Source organism: Scyliorhinus canicula, chromosome 20 (assembly GCF_902713615.1).
Source record: "Scyliorhinus canicula chromosome 20, sScyCan1.1, whole genome shotgun sequence".
Classification (NCBI taxonomy): Eukaryota; Metazoa; Chordata; class Chondrichthyes; order Carcharhiniformes; family Scyliorhinidae; genus Scyliorhinus; species Scyliorhinus canicula.
The window spans coordinates 60,588,553-60,604,679 of NC_052165.1; the positions used below are offsets into that span (position 1 = coordinate 60,588,553).

At 49.9% G+C, this 16,127-nt stretch overlaps 1 protein-coding gene across 4 annotated transcripts in view; it reads left to right on the plus strand.

The window, feature by feature from the left end:
* LOC119955070 (protein shisa-like-1) overlaps positions 1–16,127 on the plus strand; it is a 226,297-nt gene that overhangs the window by 92,676 nt on the left and 117,494 nt on the right. The window contains exon 1 of one of the 4 annotated variants that reach the window (XM_038780917.1): positions 12,204–12,285. The exons of the other annotated variants lie outside the window; for them this stretch is intronic. The gene's annotated coding sequence lies outside the window, so the exon portion shown is untranslated. Of the gene's footprint in view, positions 1–12,203; positions 12,286–16,127 lie in introns of those variants that run through there. 4 annotated transcript variants of the gene reach the window in all.

The window sequence follows — 16,127 nt, forward strand, 5'->3', positions numbered from 1 at the left end:
GCCGGCGTGAACAGGTCGGGAATGGCAGGCCGCTCGCCCCATCTGGCCCATTTTGGGGGGGTGGGAGAGTCACGGGGGGTGCCAGAGCGTCGGAGTCAGAGGCTGCTCCTTGCCCCACCCTATTCTCCTTCCCCCAGGGGGGCTAGGAGCGGCAGCGTGTCAATCTCGCGCGCTGGGCCTCGCCGCTTGCGTCAAAGCGGCGCGGCCTGAATGACGTAGCCAGCGGCGCATAAATGACGTCACCCGCATCTTCCCCTCCGCTGCCCCGCAAGACATGGCGGATTGATCTTGCGGAGCGGCAGAGGGAAAAGAGTGCGTCTTTCAGAGACGCCGGCCCGACGATCGGTGGGTACCGATCGCGGGCCAGACCCCTCCCAAGCACGCCCCTGGTGCTCGATCCTCCCTTTGCCCCCCACAGGCCCCACAAACAGCGGTCGCGCTATGTTCACGCCGGCAGCGACCAGGTGTGGTTGGCGCCGGCGTGAACCGGTCAGATTAGGCAGGCCGCTCGGCCCATCTGAGCCGGTGAATCGCCGCTCGGCCGGAGCGGTGATTCTCCGAGCGGCCTGTTGCAAAACGTGACATGCCGTTTTGGGGGGGGGGGGGGAGAATCGTGTGGGGGTGCCGGGGCGGTGTGGCATGATTCGCCCGGCACTCCCGCGATTCTCCCACCCGGCGTGGGGGTCGGAGAATTGCGCCCATTATTTCTCTACCAACTGCTTGAAGATACAGAGTGGTAGTTCAAGAACTCCTGGAACTGGCTGACGAACAATAAAATGTTAAATGCAACAATTTGAAAGAGGCCAATTCCTCACGCAAAGGTGTTTGTCCAAATATGTGGCACGGTGATGTCAGGTCTTGTCATAGCTTTCCAGATCTCTTATATCCAAAAACACATTGTCAAAACCTTTGTGATGGTATCTGCTGGAGCTATTAGATTGGGATTTGACTGAGGTATTGTACATCACAGTTAATTTGTTTCAAGTAGAAATACAATTATAAAATAAAGTGATAGAGGCAGAATAATAATGTTCTATCTCTTAAGATCTCACATACTGTCATCATTGATACCCATCAATTCAGATTAAAATGTCAACCTTCTCCTCCCCTCCACTCCCTCATGCATCCAGTCAATTGAGAATTGCTAATAAGTGGCAAAGACAACAATGTTGTCAAACTTTTGAGATATAAGTAAATTCATACAAACTGTCCATTAATGTCAGCCTTCCAATATACATGAAATGTGCTGTTGTGATTATAATTCCTCATTCAGTAATACAATAGTCTGGCATACACAACCAGACTCTTGATTTGTCCATTTTTTATCAGCCGACTGCAGAACAACCCAGAACACTTTTAATTTGCATGAAAATAGAATTGCCAACAGAAACTTTTACATGTGGCTATTTTTGAAAGAGGGGATGCAGAAAGTTCCTCCAATTGTGACAGGTCCATTGCTTAGCTGATGATATTTCTAATAAAAGAGACATTCATTCAATCATACTGTCTTAAGTTAAAATAGTAGAAAACATGATAATTTTCCAAATGGCCTAATAGTCACCCGGGTAGCATTAGGTACTTTCAATCTATCTTAGTTCACCAATTTAGATTTTATAAGGTAAATCTATACACTGCAAAATGTGACACTGTAGTAACAATAGTTGTGGCGCTTTGTGCCAATTTAATCTTAAAGTCTTCACTGCTTCTATACATATCTGGTGTGGCCTGCACTCAATGTAATTTTGGTGAGGGCATAACAAGTGAGAACTGGAAATGTGCGGTGTGGGCAGACCATGATGTCAGTTGCCGCAACTACTCCGCCCAGTCCTGGCAGAAGCCCCCCCCCCGGCCAGCGGCACGGCTCTCGGCAGAGTATGGCGGTGCTGGACACTATGTGCACGCCCTCTCTCTCGCTCCACAGCCGCCACGCCAGGCTCACGACCGCTGAGACCACACGTGGCCTGCGCCGTCGTGAACTAGGCCCATCAGTGGTGGAGCATCACGGGTGGGGCCAGATAATGATATTCAAATGGGGTTGCGACCGCCCGCGGCACAAGTCTTGATGACGTCGATTTGGAGGGGGCAGAGCATCGCATCCCAGTGTCAAACGGGCACCTGCCATGATTTTGGCATCGGGAGCCATTGTCCGCCCAATTGGTATTCCCGATTTTAGCGTTGGGCAAAGAAGAATCCTGCCCTCTGTATCTGAATGCACGCAGTTTCAAAAACAAAACCGGAGAATGATTAGCTCAAAAAGAAAGAAATAAGTGATAATCAAGCGGGATTTTAATCTCCATATAGGGCAAATTATTCAGTTTGGGAGACTGTTATCTCCAGACGGAGTTGAATTACATCTCATTTGGGGGTCCAGCTATTCCGAATTGTTCACCACATAAATATATGTATTCTCGATTACGTGAGATTCCCAAGAGAATCTGCTGTCAGGCCGCCATTGACCAGGTGGTCCTATAGCGAGGACCCGTGGCTGGCCACCGCCTCCCCACCCCCCACATCGTAATTTAGCCCCACCACATCTCAATTCAGTCTGGGTCCTCCTCCCCCCCCCCACACAGTGGTTACCCGACCAGCAGCAGCCCCCCCCACTGCGCCCCGCAGAAACTCCCGAAATAAGAAACCTTCCCTAGAGACCCCCTAAAAAAAGACCAGCCCCAGAGACCCCCTAAATAAGACATCCCCCAGAGACCCTCTAAATAAAGAGAACCCCCACAGAGCCCCCAAATAAAGAGACCCCCCCCCCCCCCCCCCCCCCCCCCCACGGGGACAAAGAATCAAACATCTTCCAGTTTGCTGTCCATTGCTGCATCAAAAGGTACCTGACAGTCTTTATGCCTGGGGAAGTGAGTTTATTGTACTTCCTCCGAACAGAAAGAAGCAGGCCAAGTGTGGACATGGCTTTGTCAAGGTAACAAGCTTCCCCATATTGGAGAATGCCATTGACGGCGCGCACATTTTTCGATAGTGCACCTCAATTCTGGGATATACGACCTCACTTCTCCGCTTGCTGGATGTGTACTCATGTGTAATTACACTCAGTACATCATCCAATTGAATGCCCACTGTCCTGACCGCAGGCATGATGTGTTTATACTGCACCAGTCCACTGATCTATCAATCTTTCAGCCACCAGACTGCAGAAGACAAAGGTTATCTGCTCTACACACGGTTGATGAATTCACTCTGCAGCCTGGCTATGCATGGCCAGCATTCACGCAACAGGAGTCATGCTGTCAAGAAACATCATCAACCAGGCAACTGAGGGGATGAGTCAACAGTGCCGTTGCCTCAAATGCTGTGCGGTCCTACAGTGCTCCCTGGAATGGTAATCTTCTGCTTTCTCATAACCTGGCACTCATGACGGTAGTGCCTTTGCCACAATCTATTTGGTGACAACCTCAGGAGGAGCAGGAGGAAGGGAGAAGCAGCAGCATGTGGAGGGTGGAAGGGAGAAGGTACACCTGCATTCCTGACGGCTTGTCCACAAGTACCAAATTTAAACCTGGATTCCTGGAATACAACCCCAGATACATATTGTCCACGAGTCTTGCATCTTACCATCTCTCAGATAAGCACCATTGCAGAATCCACTTGGTCACATCCCTTCAATAAAGGCCACCACAAAACAAACAAATAATATGTACAAAACCCAACTAATCACATTTGTTCATTCCCTTAGCAGCTGTCTCGTGGATGCCTTTGTCTCGTCTCCTGCTCCTATGCAACATTAATCCAGTGGCTGCAGCATATGCTAGAAGTCTACTAACCTTTACTGAGCGTACCTGCAGCTGACATTGTAGGAAATCCTTGAGCGGTTCTGGAACTACAAGGACCAGCCTTGGAGAGCAGCATCTGGGCAAGGGTGCAAGCAGTCTGGAATGCCACTGTTTAGACTATTTGGGTGGCAGGAGTCTGGGTTAAAAGCACATGAAACCCACTGATCAATACCCGATAACCCACTAGAATTCATTTTTTTATAAACAATTTTAATGAGGTATTTTTTGGCATTGTAAACAGTAAAATTACAGAACGTGAAAACAAAAGGACTGTACAATAAACAAAGTTCACAGTGCAATTGCCCTAACCTGTCCTTCCCAGATCTGCCTAATTGACCCCCTATACTACATTCCCCTAACCCTCCCTCCCCAACCCCGCCACCCCCCTGCTGATGATTAATTCTCCGCAAAGAAGTCAATGAATGGTTGCCACCTCCGGATGAACCCTGACACTGACCCTCTCAAGGCGAACTTGATTTTCTCCAAGCCCAGGAAACTCGCCATGTCTGACATCCAGGCTTCTGACTTCGGGGGCTTTGAGTCCCTCCAAGCTAGAAGTATCCGTCTCCGGGCTACCAGGGAAGCAAAGGCCAAAACGTCGGCCTCTTTTGCCCCTGGACTTCCAGGGTCTCTGAAACCCTAAAAAATCGCCACCTCTGGACTCATTGCCACCCTTATGCTCAATACTCCAGACATGACGTTCTCTAACCCCTGCCAGTATCTCCTAAGTTTTGGACACGCCCAAAACATGTGGACATGGTAAGCCGGTCCTCTCAGACACTTTACACGCCTGTCCTCTATGCCGAAGAATCTGCTCATCCGGGACACTGTCATGTGGGCCCGGTGGATGACCTTAAATTGAATCAGGTAGTCCCATTAACCCAGCTCAGCGCGTCCGCCCACAAGCCTTCCTCAATCTCCCCTCCCAACTCCTCCTCCCATTTATGCCACAGCTCCTCAGTCTGCATTTCCTCTGCTCCCATGAGCTCCTTGTAAATATCCGAGACACTTCCCTCGTTAGTGATGGTGGTTAGCATCAATGCTTCACAGCTCCAGGGTCCCAGGTTCGATTCCCGGCTGGGTCACTGTCTGTGTGGAGTCTGCACGTCCTCCCCGTGTGTGCGTGGGTTTCCTCCGGGTGCTCCGGTTTCCTCCCACAGTCCAAAGATGTGCGGGTTAGGTGGATTGGCCATGCTAAATTGCCCGTAGTGTAAGGTTAATGGGGGGATTGTTGGGTTACGGGTATACGGGTTACGTGGGTTTAAGTAGGGTGATCATTGCTCGGCACAACATCGAGGGCCGAAGGGCCTGTTCTGTGCTGTACTGTTCTATGTTCTATGTTCCCTCCCCCACCCATCCTCCAGACAGTACCCCATCTTGGATCCCCCTTAGTGGCAAGAGTGGAAAAGATGGCACCTGCATGCTCAAAAAGTCCCCCACCTGAATATACTGGAATTCATTCCCCCTCGTCAACCCAAACTTGGCCTCCAGCGCCCTCAAGCTAGGGAAGCTCCCTTCCAAGAACAAATCTCCCATCCGCTCAATTCCCCCCCCCCCCGTCCAACCTCCAACTTCCTTATCATGGCTATGTGAACTGCCCAATAATACTTGCTGAAATTCGGCAGTGCAAGCCCCCCTTTCGCCCGGTTCCGCTCGAGCATCACCCTCTACTCGCGGGGACTTGCCCATCCATGCGAAGCCTAAAATGATCTTGCTTACCCTCTTAAAAAAGGAATGTGGAATGAAATTGGGGAGACACTGGAATACGAATAAGAACCTCGGGAGAACCGTCATTTTAACTGTCTGAACTCTCCCAGCTAACGACAGCTCCAACGTCACCTCCAGAACTCCCCTCACATCTGATCTACCAGCCGGAACAGGTTCACCTTGTGTTGTCGACCCCAATCCCACGCCACTTGTATTCCCAGGTACCTGAAACTGTCCCCAACTAACCAGAATGGCAGCTCCCTCACAGCGCCGGCCCTAGGGTTGCTGGGGCCCCGGGCAAGCTGAACTTCAGCGCCCTCGGGGGGGAGGGGGGGGGGGGGCGAGGCGGGCGGGGCAGGGCCGAGGCGGGGGCGGGGGGGGCGGGGGGGGCCGGGGGGGGGGGGGCCGAGGCCGGTGGCGGGGCCGGGGGCGGACGGGGGGACGGAGGGGGCGGGAGCGGGGGGGGGCGGAGGGGGCCGCCCTGGGGGAGGGCGGCCACCACGCATGCGCTGGTTGGCACCGGCCCAACTGCGCATGCGCGGGACCCGAGTCTCTGGCGCCCCCTAGCACATGGCGCCCCGGGCGACTGCCCGAGTTGCCGGTACCTTGGGCCGGCCCTGCTCCCTCAGCCGGTCACCTTGGCCACTCTCTTGGACTACAAACATTTCACTTTTTCTCATATTCAATTTATACCCCGAAAACCGGCCGAATTCCCCCAGGGTCGCCATGATTACATCCATCCCAGGTATCGGGTCCAAACGTACAAAAGCAGGTTATCTGCGTACAATGAAACCCTATGCTCCACCCCCCCCCCCCCCCTCGAACCAGCCCCCTCCAAACCCCTGAAGCCCTCAGAGCAATTGCCAGCAGCTCTATAGCGAGCGCAAACAGCAGTGGGGAGAGGGGGCACCCCTGTCTCGTCCCCCGGTACAGTCTAAAATAGTCGGAAGTCATCCTGTTTGTCCTCACACTCGCCTCCGGGGCCTGATATAACAGCCTGACCCAGTCGATGAAACCCAACCCAAATCCAAACCATCCCAGCACCTCCCATAAGTAGTCCCACTCTACCCGGTCAAATGCCTTCTCCGCGTCTATAACCATCACTACCTCCACCTCCTTTCCTTCCGGGGGCATCATGATCATATTGAGCAATCTTCTTATATTCGCCCCCAGTTGCCTACCTTTAACAAACCCTGTTTGGTCCTCCCTAATAACACTCGGCACACAATCCTCAATCCTAGTGGCCAAAACCTTTGCCAGCAGTTTAGCATCCACATTAAGAAGTGAAATCGGCCTATAAGACCCACACAACTCCGGGTTCTTGTCCCGTTTTAAAATCAAGGAGATGGTAGCCTGCGACATCGTCTGGGGCAGCACCCCTCTGTCCCTTGCCTCATTAAAAACCTTGACCAGCAGCGGCCCCAATATCCCGGAGAGCGTTTTATTAAATTCCACCGGGTACCCATCCGGCCCCGGGGCCTTACCTGACTGCATGGCCTTTAAGCCCTCTAATATCTCCTCACCTCTGATCGGAGCGCTCAGCCCTTCTACTAGCTCCTTGCCCACTTTTGGGAATGGCAGGGGAAGAAGCGTCTCATCCCCTCCGGCCCCGTGGGGGGGAGGGGGGGGGGGGGGTCTGAGCTATAGAGTTTGCTATAAAAGTCCTTGAAAGCCCTGTTCACACCCGTCGCATCCTCTACCGAGTTACCGCCTCCCTCCACCACTTTACCTATTGCCCTAGCCGCCTCCCTCTTTCTGAGCTGCTGAGCCAGCATCCTGCTGGCTTTCTCTCCATGTTCATATACCAAACCCCTCACCTTTCTGAGCTGCTCTACTGCCTTACCCGTGGACACCACCCCACCGCCTGCAGCCTCCTCCGTCCCCTCAAGAGCTCCGCACTCGGGGTCCCCGCATACCTCCTGTCAATCTGTAGGATCTCCGCTAACAGTCGGTCCGTTTCTGCCCTGCCCGTCTTGTCCCTGTGAGCCCGGATTGAAATCAGCTCCCCTCTCACCACAGCCTTGAGCGCCTCCCACACCACCACTGCTGAGACTTCCCCCATATCGTTGCTGTGCAGGTAGTTTTGTATACACTTCCTCACCCTCCCACACACCACTTCATCCACCAGCAGTCCCACATCCAGCCTCCACTGGGGACGCTGGAAGCTCTCTTCACTCACCTGAAGTTCAACCCAATGAGGGGCATGGTCAGAAATGGTGATGGCTGAATACTGCACATCCACCACCCCTGTCAGTAGATCCCTACTCAGTATAAAAATATCGATCTGGGAGTAGACCCTATGAACGTGCGAGAAGAAGGAAAACTCCTTCCCTGTCGGCCTACCAAACCTCCATGGATCGGTCCCCACCATCTGCTCCATGAACTCCCTCAGCTCTTTCCCCAATGCTGACACTCTGCCTGTTTTTGCGCACGACCGGTCCAGGCCTGGATCCATAACTGTATTGAAGTCCCCTCCCATAACCAGCTTGTGGGAATCCAGGTCAGGTATCTTCCCCAGCACCCTCTTTATGAAATCCGCATCATCCCAGTTTGGCACATATATGTTGACCAGGACCACCTTCCTCCCTTCCAGCTTACCGCTAACCATAACGTAGTGACCTCCCCATCCGAAACAATACTCCCCACCTCAAACTGCACCCGCTTGTTCACCAGAATCGCGACTCCCCTGGTCTTAGCGTCTATCCCTGAGTGGAATACCTGACTAACCCAGCTCTTCCTCAACCTGATCTGGTCCGCTACCTTCAGGTGCATCTCCTGCAACATTATCACGTCCGCCTTTAAAGCCCTCAGATGCGCGAACACTTTAGCCCTCTTCACCGGCCCGTTTAGCCCTCTAACGTACCACGTAACCAGCTTAGTTGGGGGGCACCGCACCCCCCCCCCTTGCCGGTCAGCCATCCCCTTTCCTGGGCCTGCCCCCAGCCCCTGCCCCGCGCCTCTGTAGCCCCGCATCCCGGCAGCGCCCATCCCCGACCTCTTCTCCATTTCTAAAATCAAATCCTTCCCTTGTCAGCCAAGCAACCCCTCCCCCTCCCCCCAGCAACAACACTCTGTAACCTAACCCCATCCCTAATCTGATTGTATACCCCCCCCCCACTGCGCTCCCACAGACTAGCTTACCCATCTAGCCTAGTGGCCCGCGGCTCCGGCGCCAGCATGTCTCCCACCTATTGTTGCCTACCTGCCCTCCCCCGTCCCTCAAAACCATCGCCCTCATCAACCCAGCCCCGATGGCCGCCCCCTTTAAGAAACAGACGCCACCCAAAGTCAGTATAAAGAAAAAGAAAGCCAAACTCTCGCCATAATACAAATCAAAGTAATACCACTCAAAATAATACAAAGTCAAAAATCCCCACCACCATCCCCCTCACAACACAGAAAACCCACCGAAATTGAATAATTTTTAAACTACTTTCCCCTTCTTAAACACAACGCAATTATCGACGAGAAAAGCCAACAAACGAATAAATCAGTGCAAACAGCATTTGAAACGAGCAGGAAAAACAGTTTCTCAAACTTAGAGCAGAATGTTCTCACGTTGGCACCAGTCCTTTCTTCCTGGCAAACTCCATAGCGACCTCGGGCGACTCATACGTAACCCAAAGTCACACCAGGTACAACAGACCAAACGTAACAGGATCGACTTGACTTGATTAAAGCCTGCCCTCCTCTTGGCCACCTCCACACTTAGATCTTGGTACACCCGCAAAATGCTGTTGTCCCACTTACAGCTCCGCATACGCTTGGCCCATTGGAGAATAAGCTCCTTATCCAGGTATTTATGGAACCTGACCACCATCGCCCGAGGGGAGTCTCCCTGCCGTGGGTTCCTCGCCAGCGTACTGTACGCCCGATCCACCTTCAATGGTCGGGGGAAAGCCCCATCTCCAAGCAGCTTCTGGAACATGTTTGCCACAAACTCCCTGGGATCAGCCCCCTCTGCCTCCTCCGGGAGGCTAACAATCCTTAGATTCTGCCAAACCTCTACCTGTTCCAGCAACCTTTTTTGCCGGTCCCTCAGCATCCCCAACTCCATCTCCACCGCCGTCTGGTGTTCCTCGTGTTCAGCTAGCGCCTTCTCCAGTTTCTGGATCGCCCTGTCCTGGGCATGTAGCTTCCGCTACATCCTCTCCACCGTTTCCTTAATCGGGCCCAGACATTCCCATTTCTGTCTGGCGAAGCCTTCCCGGATGACCTGCATCAGCTCCTCCGTTGATGGTTGGGTCGAAGCCCCGGGGTCTGGACACCAGCCACCTTGTCCGCTGCTGCAGCCAACACCCAGCTCGACCCTGACTTTTTGTTTCTTCCGATTCGATCCCTTTGGGCTCTCTGTTCCATAAACCAATATATACACCAAACACTTGTTCACTGTTTCTTCAAATCCAGCGCTTAAAAGTGCAAACAGCCGAGGGGATAGGTCTGAATGTCTAGTCAGAGCGGGAGCCACCAAATGTGCGATCTACTCCCTCATGGTCGCCATTGGAAGTCCTTCCCACTTGAATTCATTGATCAATACTCCATAACCCACCTGTAATCACTGATTAATACTCGATAACCCACCTGTAATCACTGATCAATACTCCATAACCCACCTGTAATCACTGATCAATACTCCATAATCCACCTGTAATCACTGATCAATACTCGATAACCCACCTGTAATCACTGATCAATACTCGATAATCCACCTGTAATCACTGATCAATACTCGATAATCCACCTGTAATCACTGATGAATACTCCATAATCCACCTGTAATCACTGAACAATTCTCCATAATCCATCTGTAATCACTGAACAATACTCCATAATCCATCTGTAATCACTGATCAATACTCGATAACCCACCTGTAATCACTGATCAATACTCCATAATCCACCTATAATCACTGATCAATACTCCATAATCCACCTGTAATCACTGATCAATACTCCATAATTCACCTATAATCACTGATCAATACTCGATAACCCACCTATAATCACTGATCAATACTCGATAATCCACCTGTAATCACTGATCAATACTCCATAACCCACCTGTAATCACTGATCAATACTCCATAATCCACCTATAATCACTGATCAATACTCAATAACCCACCTGTAATCACTGATCAATACTCAATAACCCACCTGTAATCGCTGATCAATACTCCATAATCCACCTGTAATCATTGATCAATACTCCATAATCTACCTATTATCACTGATCAATACTCCATAAACCACCTATAATCACTGAAGTTATTGATCAATACTCAATAACCGACCTGTAATCCAGTGTAATCACTGATCAATACTTGATAACGCACCTGTAATCACTGATTACTACCCGATAACCCACCTGTAATCATTGATCAATACTCGATAATCCACCTGTAATCACTGATCAATACCCAATAATCCATCTGAAATCATTGATCAATACTCGATAACCTACCTGTAATCACTGATCAATACTCAATAATCCATCTGAAATCATTGATCAATACTCGATAACTCACCTGTAATCACTGATTAACACCTGATAACCCACATAAATCATTGATCAATACTCGATAATCCACCTGTAATCACTGATCAATACTCGATAATCCACCTGTAATCACTGATCAATACTCGATAATCTACCTGCAATCACTGATCAATACTCCATAACCCACCTGTAATCACTGATCAATACTCCATAACCTACCTATAATCACTGATCAATACTCCATAATCCACCTATAATCACTGATCAATACTCGATAATCCACCTGTAATCACTGATCAATACTCAATAACCCACCTGTAATCACTGATCAATACTCCATAATCCACCTGTAATCATTGATCAATACTCCATAATCTCCCTGTAATCACTGATCAATACTCCATTAAACCACCTATAATCACTGAAATTATTGATCAATACTCAATAACCTACCTGTAATCCCGTGTAATCACTGATCAATACCCGATAATGCACCTGTATTCACTGATTAATACCCGACAACCCACCTGTAATCATTGATCAATACTCGATAACCCACCTGTAATCACTGATTAACACCTGGTAACCCACCTGAAATCATTGATCAATACTCCATAATCCACCTGTAATCATTGATCAATACTCGATAACCCACCTGTAATCACTGATCAATACTCCATAATCCACCTGTAATCACTGATCAATACTCCATAATCCACCTGTAATCATTAACCAATACCCGATAACCCCTGAAATCATTGATCAATACTCCATAATCCAGTTTGATTTTTGATTGAATTTGTCTTTGCAGATGGCTACTGGCTGATGGATTTTGTTGATGGATTTATTCTGATTTTTTTTCTAATAAAGTCTTACTCCCTCTTGACCGACAGAGATCAATGCGATCAGAACTTTTAAGGTAAAAATCAGTGTCCCATGAATTGGGGATTAACAGGTACTGAGTTGACATGACATCAAGGTGCTTTGACTGCAAAGTTCGGATGTTGTAGTATCCGTATTTTTGACATTATGGCTGCCATTTTGGGTCTAAAATGGCTCCACATTGCACATGCATATTTCTGGTGTGGGCTGCACCAGATGTAATTGCGGACAGCGGAAATATGCAGAATAGGCTGATCATGATGTCAGTCAGAGATTAATACTGATTAGACTGTAGAGATGCCATCTGCCACTATAGCTGATGACTTTTCTTAACCTTGCACAGCTGAACAGTTATTCAGCAGCTAACTAATAGTGCTATTCAAAGAGATCTTCAACGACTAACAGGTTAGTTGCTGGATGATTTCTCTTAGCTGTTACTGAGCGAGTGGAAGTGTTTGGTGGTTTGCGCTATGATTTAAAGCTGTTGATGTCTTTAGGGAGTGATGTGGCAGATGGTGAAAGGCTCTGACTTCAAAGCTTCTGTTCAGTACTCTTGCTCCCAGTCATGGTGCTGTGATATCCAACCCTTGTGGTCTGCAGCATGATGTGGAGAATGAACCAAGGTGACACAGAGGAGGACAAGCTTTTCAAAGAGGGGAAAAGGATGAAGGGCTGAACTCTCAGCAGGAGATCATGTCCATTCAGAGTCTTCAGAGAGCAATTCTCTCACCTTAACTTCAGTGTGAAACACCTCTGCTTCACTTAAGGAGTGCTCACTGTCTCCTCTTTCAGTGTAAAAGCAGAGTGAAGACAGCATTGCTGGTGGCAGCGAAAGTGAACTTTTTCACAGCTACCTTCTGGCAATCTGGCTCATGGCTCCGGGCCATAATGTATATCATTGGGAGCTGCACTGCTGCAAGGTCTGTCACTGAACTGGTCATTGGCCAGTGGTTGATTGCGGTTGCTTAAGCAAAACTTCATTTGCCTGGGCCACTCTGGACGAACATTGCAGTACTTTCCAAAGCACGTATCATGACGCATTGTGATTGGCCCCACCCTGTAAAATCTCGTCATCTTAATAGCACAGCCTTTGCCATTAAGAGAATGGTGAGCAACTAAGGAGGAATGGGGGAGTCAACCAATATCTCCCCTCTCTGGTACGATTGCCCATGATTGGTTCATTCAACTGGAGTGCCTGTGAACATAACACCAATTCCCCATTCAAAAAAATCTCACACCTTACCTTCTGTCTGTTCCTGATCAATACTTATCAGGAACAGATCAATACAGTGCTGAATTAACAGCCACCACAAACAAAGGTTCCAAACAAACGTTATCCAACAAACCATCGTATTAGATACAAAAGGCAACTAATCACCCTTGATGATTCCCCTTTGAGCTTTTCCTTGCGGCTAGACTGCTGGCAATGACCAGGTCAGCTATGTGGTCCCACTGCATTCACAATGTTTGACTGGGGTGTCCTCCCGTGAATAGAATGCCTCTTTCCCTCCGTCCATCTTATGCATCAAGGGTTCAGGTGCTGTGCCAGAGAAGCTTGGGGCACGATTTCTGCCCTGTCACACTATAACCATTCGTTCTGTAGGTCATTCTTCCCCAGCACTTACTACATCCAGAATGCACTTTTCCTTTCGGAAGTGCTGTCTGGTTTTAAATGACGCTAGCCGTACACTCATCTACTGATGCATGAAGCCACTCAACAGGTTGTTCAGTGCTGGGTTGCATGCATGCTTTCGTTAAATTTCATTACAAAGTTTCTGTGCTGTCTCCATCAGAAGGAACAGGTAAATCCTGCATTGCGATTCTCTCGCCCATTTTCAGGTGCAGGCCAGGTTTTGCTCCCAAGGTGATTTCCTGCATCATTAAATAATGCAGAAAAGATTGACCAATTGTCCACCTGCTGTGTATCATCATTTCTCATCTCCTGCTGCTAGGCAATCCAGCAAAGGGGCTGTCAAACAACAACACTCCCTTTCAGGAAAGGTTCCATCCAAAAAGCTGATAAGTGGAAAGTAATATTTGCAATAAACCTGTGCCAGGGGAAATCTATCTCACCACGAGTGAGGAGCTCAGTCTCCTTCATTTAGGATCAGTTTTTGTAAAAATACATCTGGAAAAGGAAACCTTCATAGAATAGATCATAGAATTTACAGTGCAGAAGGAGGCCGTTTGGCCTGTCAAGTCTGCACTGGCCCTTGGAAAGAGCACCCTACTTAAGCCCACACCTCCACCCTTTCCCCGTAACCCAGTAACCACACCAACCTTTTCTTTGGACACCATGGGTAATTTAGCATTGCCAATCCAACTAACCTGCACATCTTTAGACTGTGGGAGGAAACTGGAGCACCCAGAGGAAGCCCACGCAGACACGGGGAGAACGTGCCGACACCACACAGACAGTGACCCAAGTCAGGAATCAAACCTGGGACCCTGGAGCTGTGAAGCAACAGTGCTAACAACTGGGCTACAGTGGAGCCCCCAACAAGAACCAGTGTGAAAATACAGCTCGGGATTCTGTGGGCCTCTGCGACAAAATCGAATTCGGCGTGGGGCGGAGAATGGGGTCTCAGACCCGTGATGCCGAGACGCGATTCTCCAACGACCTGAGAATTTCCCCCAGCCGCGCTTGCGCGGCACCGTTCGGGGGCCGTTGAAAGCGGCCCCTGCAGCGATTCTCTGCGATTGACCGGCTGAGTTCCACCGGTGTGGTTTCCATATGGTTTCACCCAGCGAGAGCTCGGACCCGTGGCCGCACTGGCTGTTCTGTTAGGGGTGTGGGGGGATCAGACTCTGGGGCAGTGCCTCCATGCCAGACAGGCCCGCTATCGAGGTCTACCGATCGGCGGGCTCGCGCAATCCGGGGGGGAGGGGCCTATCTTCTGCGCCGACTCACTGTGTGGCTCCGCCATGTTGCGCGGGAGCCGGCACGAAAACAGCCGCCGCGCGCAAGGGCGGACTCGCGGCTGGAAGTGCAGGGCCCCGTATCGGCGGCAGGAGCTGCGCAGCACGTGCTGGGGCCCTCCTATCCCCCTTAAAACCGGGAACACACTCTGGACGTCTTTAAAACGATCTGGACTGATTCGCACCCATTTTCCGGCGGGCGTGTGGACATAGCCCCATTTTCGGAGAATCCCAGCCAATGTCTGCTATTCAACATTTCAGGTGTAAAGACAGATTCACAGATGAAGCAATTGTCTTAATCTGAGAAGTCAGCTGACTTGACTTCAACGTCTCTGAGTAACTTTTTTTCTATTCCTGTCTTCACATTGCCAGTTCCTGCAGTATTTCACTTTTTGCCTATCATTGTGGAAATGGGCAGCACGGTGGCGCAGTGGGTTAGCCCTGTTGCCTCACGGTGCCGAGGTCCCAGATCTGGGTCACTGTATGGAGTTTGCACATTGTCCCCGTGTTTGCGTGTGTTTCGCCCCACAACCCAAGGCGAGGTAGATTGGCCACGCTAAATTGCCCCTTAATTGGAAAAAATTAATTGGGTACTCTAAATTTAAAAAAATATATTTTAAAAAATTATTGTAGAAATGACAGACAAATGAAGTACAATCTTCCAATTAGAGTGTAGCATGACTGAGAGTTTGCCACAGCCCCTGGTATAGAGAGAAGCAGATAATGATTAATAGAAGCACCGCAACAGAGCTGCAAAAACAAGTACACCCTCACTTCCAACATCAATTCACCTGACCTCTATCTCGTCTTGCCGGATATTTTTAGTACCTGGAAGCTATTACACGATAAGAAACAACATGGTTCAGCTGTCTCATAAACTCAGTGATAACTAGGTGGGCTGAATCCTGACAGTTGGATACTGAAAACTGTATCATTGCTTTGGTCAAGTATCCAGTTAAAAATGTGCACAGAATATCTCTTTTGATTAATTGGGTAAGATTTACCGCTCAAATCGCAGTGAATTTCAGACGATCCCACCGTTGTCAACAGGGTTTTCCGTTGAATGCACCCCTAGACGCGGGGAAACCCGTGGCATGGGTGTGAACAGCTGCAACGTTCCGGCCATAGAGACGGGCGCAATTCTCCGCCCCCCCACACCGGGTGGGAGAATAGCGGGAGGGCCTCCCGACATTTTTCACGCCCTCCCAATATTCTCCCCCCACCCACGCCCGACCCACGCCACGAATTGCCGCTCGACGAAAAGACGCCAACTGAGCATGTTGGCGGGTTGCCGTTGTCCAACCTGCGCATGCACGGCTGACGTCATC